This window comes from Eleginops maclovinus, chromosome 22, assembly GCF_036324505.1.
Source record: "Eleginops maclovinus isolate JMC-PN-2008 ecotype Puerto Natales chromosome 22, JC_Emac_rtc_rv5, whole genome shotgun sequence".
Taxonomy (NCBI): domain Eukaryota; kingdom Metazoa; phylum Chordata; class Actinopteri; order Perciformes; family Eleginopidae; genus Eleginops; species Eleginops maclovinus.
In genome coordinates this window covers 377,544-383,657 of record NC_086370.1, presented here as the reverse complement: position 1 = coordinate 383,657, position 6,114 = coordinate 377,544, and the positions used below count along the sequence as shown (strand labels likewise).

Sequence of the window (6,114 nt, the reverse complement as noted above, 5' to 3'; positions counted from 1 at the left end):
ACAGCACATACAAATACAAGCATACACCAAAGGGACAGAGCACAGACACACACATTTGCTGTCCCTGTACATAAAATGTGTGATGTAGTGACACTGTAATGACAGGTTTGGGTCTGAAAGAGTGTGGGCACCAATTAGCCAAATCAGTGAATTAGTGTGGAGACAGAGAGAGAAAAGGGACATAAAAGAGGCTCATTAGCAGTCTCCATTTACATTACAAATAATACTGTAAACTGTATTAAGAAAGCAAATCACACAAACAACCTGAGTAGAAAATAGTCTAGTAACTCAGCATCAGTACTCTGCTCTTGAACAAGTGTAAACCAAGGCTTTAAAAACAATCAGTGCAAATAATATTGTGAACTATTTAAAAACAAAAATGACTTCTACTCCCCAATCTCCTCCACACTTTGCTGCTCCATCTCAATCTACACACTCCCTTCAACTGTATGCCCTGGCTGCAGTCCGAGCATGATGGGGAGATTCTTTTTTACAAAGACGTTGCCTTTTTCATATTGGCCGCGTTATCTCTTTGAATTACATGGACCTTCTTTTTGTCAATCTTCCAAGCACGTAGCATATGTTCCATTGCGTCTGTGATGGCATTCGCTGTGTGTGAGCCTCTAAACTCGCGCGCATGTAAAACAGCTCTCTTTGGGGTGAAATCCGGCCCAATCCAATGTGCAGTTAAACTTAATAAAGACAAAGGACGGTGATCACAGCTCCATATATCAGTTGTGAAACTCAAATAATTTGCACTCTCTATCTGTTTGGTAATGTAATCTGTAACATCTTTGTGAATCAGGGGGATCGTTTTTTCAAGGATGTAATGACGGCTGGGCATGTTGTACCGTGGTTCCAGGTGCTGGATGGTGCGTCTAAATCCCACTTTACTCACGAGAGATAATGGCTCGTCATCCAGAATGATTTCCTCGGCAATGACTCGTGTTATTCCCTGGGCTTTAGCACTGTTCAGTGGCAGTATGTCACGCTTTGCAAACGTTTGTGCAAGAGTAAGTTGTGTTGGACCTTTCTTTTTCTTTTCTTCTGTTTTCTTTAAAAACTCCTCATGCTGTTTATGGTGGTATTTCGCCAAATGCGTAATAAGATTAGTTGTATTAAAATGCCTTACAACTCTACCACCACGCTTGACTTTATTGTGGCAAGTTTTGCACTCCACCTCTTCATCTTTTTCGTCTTTTAGGGTAAAGTAATCCCACACAGCCGACATCTTTACCGGTAACTTCAAATGGCCGTCTTAATGGTTAGGACACCTGTGCATAGACATAATATTATTATTATGTCTATGCACCTGTGGGTTAGGAGATGCGCTCGTGTGTTGGTGTGCTGGAAAATGCGGAGCGGATATTAGGGAACAACACAGAAAAAAGTGGAATGGATTATTTAAATCGGTGCGCTGGAAAACACGGACCGGACTTTTTTTAAAAAAAAAACTGGATCGGGAGTCTGTGGATCGGCATTTTTCCATGCCGGCCGATACGCATTTTTTTGCAAATATCGGCGGCCGATCCGATCCAAATATCGGATCGGGACAACCCTATTACAGATCCTCATGCCCTGTGGCAACAAGCTTGTTCCTCCATCACTGTCTGAGGGCCAAAAGCTGGATGCAACCCTCATACAGAAAATATTCAAAAGGGCATCTTTATACCTGCGGCCTTCCCTTTCACTTGAGGTAAGTATGACTCTGTTGAAGCCTGGTGGTCATTGTGCTGAAAAAGCCTCCAGTTAGAAAGTTGAAAATGAGAGTTCATCTTTCATGACGACAATTAGCCTAATCAAATGCCTACATCAACAAAAGAATGGCTTCACCAGAATAAGATTTGAGATTTTGTGTAAAAAAGATGGTTCACCCACTTTTCCACAAATTTGCCCCTTGGACTTCTGTTTTCTGAAAATGGTATTAGTCTTCTATGCTTAAAACCTACATACCGTAAAACATTTTTGTTCTCAAGTGTTTGAGTGATGACGGCTCATATAGTGATGACAGTTCCGAGGTAGAGGACGACCTCATGGAAGACATTTCTGCCAGCAGCCAGCAGCCATCCTCGTGCACCACACCACCCCCACAAGCACCACCTCAGCAGCCACCTCAACAGCCACCTCAACAGCCACCTCAACAGCCACCTCAACAGCCACCTCAACAGCCACCACAGCAGCCACCACAGCAGCCACCACAGCAGCCACCTCAACAGCCACCTCAACAGCCACCACAGCAGCCACCACTGCAGCCACCACTGCAGCCACCAGTGAATGACCAGGCAGGATATCATCCAGATAATTACTATAGTGCATATGTCGACATCATTGAAGATTTGGCGGAGGAGGAAGACGGTGAACTGTTACATGCTATAGTCGTTAGCATGCAAGACCAGACGTAAGTGTGAGATCACCTTTGACACATTCCATAACTTGCTGGTGCGCTTCAGACTCCGCAACCTGACCCATCAATCAGTAAATAACAGATAGTGACATGCTTTGTCCTTGTGGCGTAGAAGAGGCCATGTGGACAGCCATGGCCAGGTGGAGAATTGGTGGAGTCTCAGTCACTTGTTTTGTAGGCTATAAATGTAAACTGAGTAGCAATTGCTGATACCGCTTATAATGATAAAATCAGAATCATGACAATGTTGTTTCAATCGTGATAAGAAAATGTAGCCATATCACCCTCCCTTACATTGCATTACATTGTGAAAATCAACTAGTTGTAAATGTGTGTGCAATTCTCTCTTCTCTCTTGAAGGCTCCCCAAAGAAGATGTCCCAGTCAGTGACATTCTGAAGGAATTGGCAGAGAAAATCGATAGCATTGGAATTTCAAGATTCAACATAAATCGCTCCAATGTTCTTGACGGGGCCATACGGGGTCTTAAAAGGTTGACATTCAGCCCATGCAATACTTTGAATGTGAGATTTTCTGACGATAAGGGGGCGACTGAGGAAGCTATTGATCTGCTGTACTTTCTGTTCTTTCTGTAATCTTTCTAGCTTTACGTGAGGACAAATATTTTTATGCAGGAACTGCCATTGCCCTCAGCCTGGTCCATGGCGGTCCACCGCCATGTTTTCTGTCAAAGACTCTTTTCACGGGCATATCCGAGGGAGCAGACCAGTGCCAGCCAGAGCTGGAAGACGTCACTGATTCTGATCTGCGCGACAAACTAACAAAGGTCTGTGGTTGGGGGAAGGGGGTTGCACATTTCATGCACTAATGTGTTGCTGTGTGTATCTATGTTAATTTGAAGTTGTTTCGGTTGGGTGTGTCAATGTAGAGTGGGTAGTGAACATAATGAAGCAGATTACTAGGGTTGTGGTGATGTTGATGCACTACCTAGTGTATGTGTCTTTATGCACAGAGGTGTCAAAAGTAAAAGCAGAGGTTAAAAAATGCCACAGTTTCCTTCCAACACAATTAACTTCACTGAGTAACTGGTCTACAGATACTGTAAACCAATATACCTGATGCTGCGCTGGTTGGGTCAAATTTGTAGGTTTTTGGTAGGTTCTTAGTTTATTTTTTTCAGTAACAACGTCTATCGACCTCATTAGCTACAATGGCATAACTGGTGTAACAGTTGTGTAATGTTATGTGCCAGTGTTGTACTTAAACAATACATTTACTTTTACTTTTGACACCTCTGTTTATGCACTATTCCACAGGTTTCTGAAGCCACGACACTACATGACCTGCAGCTGTCTGTGGAGCCTATCAGCGACTACTTGGCCACCGCTGGCTGCTTAAGGCTCTTAACATCCTTGACCGACAAATATCCACTGCTGGAGGACATCCTGATGTTCCACGTGGTCCATCGTGTTCGGGCACCCTTGGAGCGGTAATTTTGTTTCACGTGGTAAAATAACATGATGCAGGGTGTCCATGGAGGATTAAAGCGATACTGCACTATAGTGAAGGTGGAAAAAGTTGTGAAATCATTCGTCCGTGTGACATTTTTTTACATCACAAAAATCTTAGCATTTGAACAGGTGTGTTCAGACTTTCTCTGGCCACAGTATGTCATAATGAAAATGCATGACATTGAGTGCTAACTGCAAGTACGTTGTTGTGACTAAAAGAAACGTCCAACAATATGGCATTGTTATGTCTTTGATATTTTATTTTTGTCGTCCCCCCCATGCAAAATGTTTAGATTCAAAGACGGGCTGAAAACCCTAGGCGTGTTGCCGAAAATACAACAGCACCCAGAGGCATTTCGCCCGCTGCTGTGCTACAACCCTCCCACGCTCACAGCCGACTCTCTGGATTGTCTCTTCACCATCAACTGGTCCGAGGATGGGAGCAACTCCCGGATTGGCGAGAACAAGACAGTGGCATTTTGGAGGGACTTCCTTCAGGATGTAGAAGGTGATTGAATTTCAATGGTGTTGAAGGCACTGGATGTTGTTGTGACACAGGACTATGAGAGGTTAACCCTTTGTTGACGGCCCATGTAAATTTGGTTCGATATCGAACCATGACGTCTTCGCCGTGTTTGAATCACGCATTTAACCTCACCGATTAAAAAAACTATGTAGATATGTTGTCAACACCTAGCCAATCACTGTCAAGTAGTTGAGTTCGTTTTGATAGCCTATTGGCTGAGTTATGTCATTTTACATCTTGTGATCGTCCCGCCCTAGAAAGGTTCGTGTGAATCGCCAGGTGAATCGCGTTTGGCTCATTTCGCGGCTGCACACTGAATGAACATGTCAGATCGTAGGCATCCTCAAGTGCGTTTTTCAGCTGCTGAGGTGGCAGAAATGTGTTGTCAACACACAAATGATGACAATAGCGGTGAAGACAGTGAAATAGGAGGTATATCCAGTGGAGAAGAGTACGAGTTGGACCGTGAACTGAATGAAGACTTTCATGACGACGACGACAACGATGATACGTGAGTAAACAAATAAAGTTCTTGAAACTCAAGATTGTATTTTAGACTACTTACAGCTTCATAAAACATTATAGTTTCGAGGGATAATACTCAGAGTAGACTGTGCCTTTTGTATAATGTGTTTTTTTGTCTGTCACAACAAAAAAAATCGTGCCTGGTGATTGTTTATTTTTGATCGCGCTTTATAGTGATGCGCGGGCTGGCCCAAAACCCGTGGGTCCCGCGGGCTAGCCCGTGGGTCGGGCGGGCCGGGTTGTTTTTTCCGTGGAAAATGCGGGTAGCGGGCGGGTCGGGTAAAAATCGCAATTATTCCAGCTATTATAGTTATATGTATCCGTTCATATGCTTGTCTTTTGTGTAAGGATAAAATGGGGTTTTCTCCCTCTCTTCCCGCTCCGTCTCATGCACCGCACACAGGCAGCACGTCAGAAGGCAGCAGCAAGCTGCGAGCTATGCCTCCTGTCAATCATTTGTTTAGCGAAAATAATAGCCTGCCGTGCATCTCCTCATAATTGTGAGCAAAACCCCTCGTTAATAGGCCTACCGTTTGGCAAATCACGACGTAAACTCATTGGTATCTTTTTTTTTTTTTTTCTCCCATTTTCGCGGGTTGGGTCGGGTTGGGTTAAAAAATCAGAGCGTAATTTTGCGGGTCGGGCGGTGCGGATTGGCTGTCACGATGGGTTGGGTTGGTGCGGGGGTTAAAAATCCTTAACCCGCGCATCACTAGCGCTTTATCTCTCGCGGGTAAATTAGCCCTTTGCCAACATTGTAGCGTTGTTAGCATATGCCATGGGCATGTCTGGATGAAGAGCTGAATATAGGATTGAATAAATAAATAAATATCAGTGTTACTCGTTCTGTTTAGTTCCAGAAATGTCTATTTTTGCTCCCTATAAGAAAGTAATGGCATATAAGAAAGTAATGGGATGCCTAGTAAGTAGCAACCTTCTCTGACTGAAAGTAGCCTTGAGCTAGGTTTTGAACAACTTGTATTTTTGTTCTCAACTTCTAGACAGAAAGTAGCCTAATGACATTTAGTAAGTAAGCAACCTTTCTGCTACAACTTTTCTGACTGAACTTAGTTTTGACCTAGGTTGTGAACAATTTGCATTTTTTTTTTTTATCTCAACTTCTAGAAAGAAAATAATGACATGTAGACAGTGGCAACTTTTCTGCTACCACCTTTTCTGACTGGAATT

General features: G+C 43.5%; 1 long non-coding RNA gene across 1 annotated transcript; it reads left to right on the top strand.

Annotated features, from left to right (window-relative positions):
- Positions 1-3,045: 3,045 nt before the first annotated feature.
- LOC134858580 (uncharacterized) lies at positions 3,046-4,339 on the top strand. Its single transcript, XR_010164983.1, has 3 exons — positions 3,046-3,190; positions 3,681-3,853; positions 4,169-4,339. It is a non-coding gene; the product is annotated as an uncharacterized LOC134858580 (long non-coding RNA).
- Positions 4,340-6,114: the final 1,775 nt, after the last annotated feature.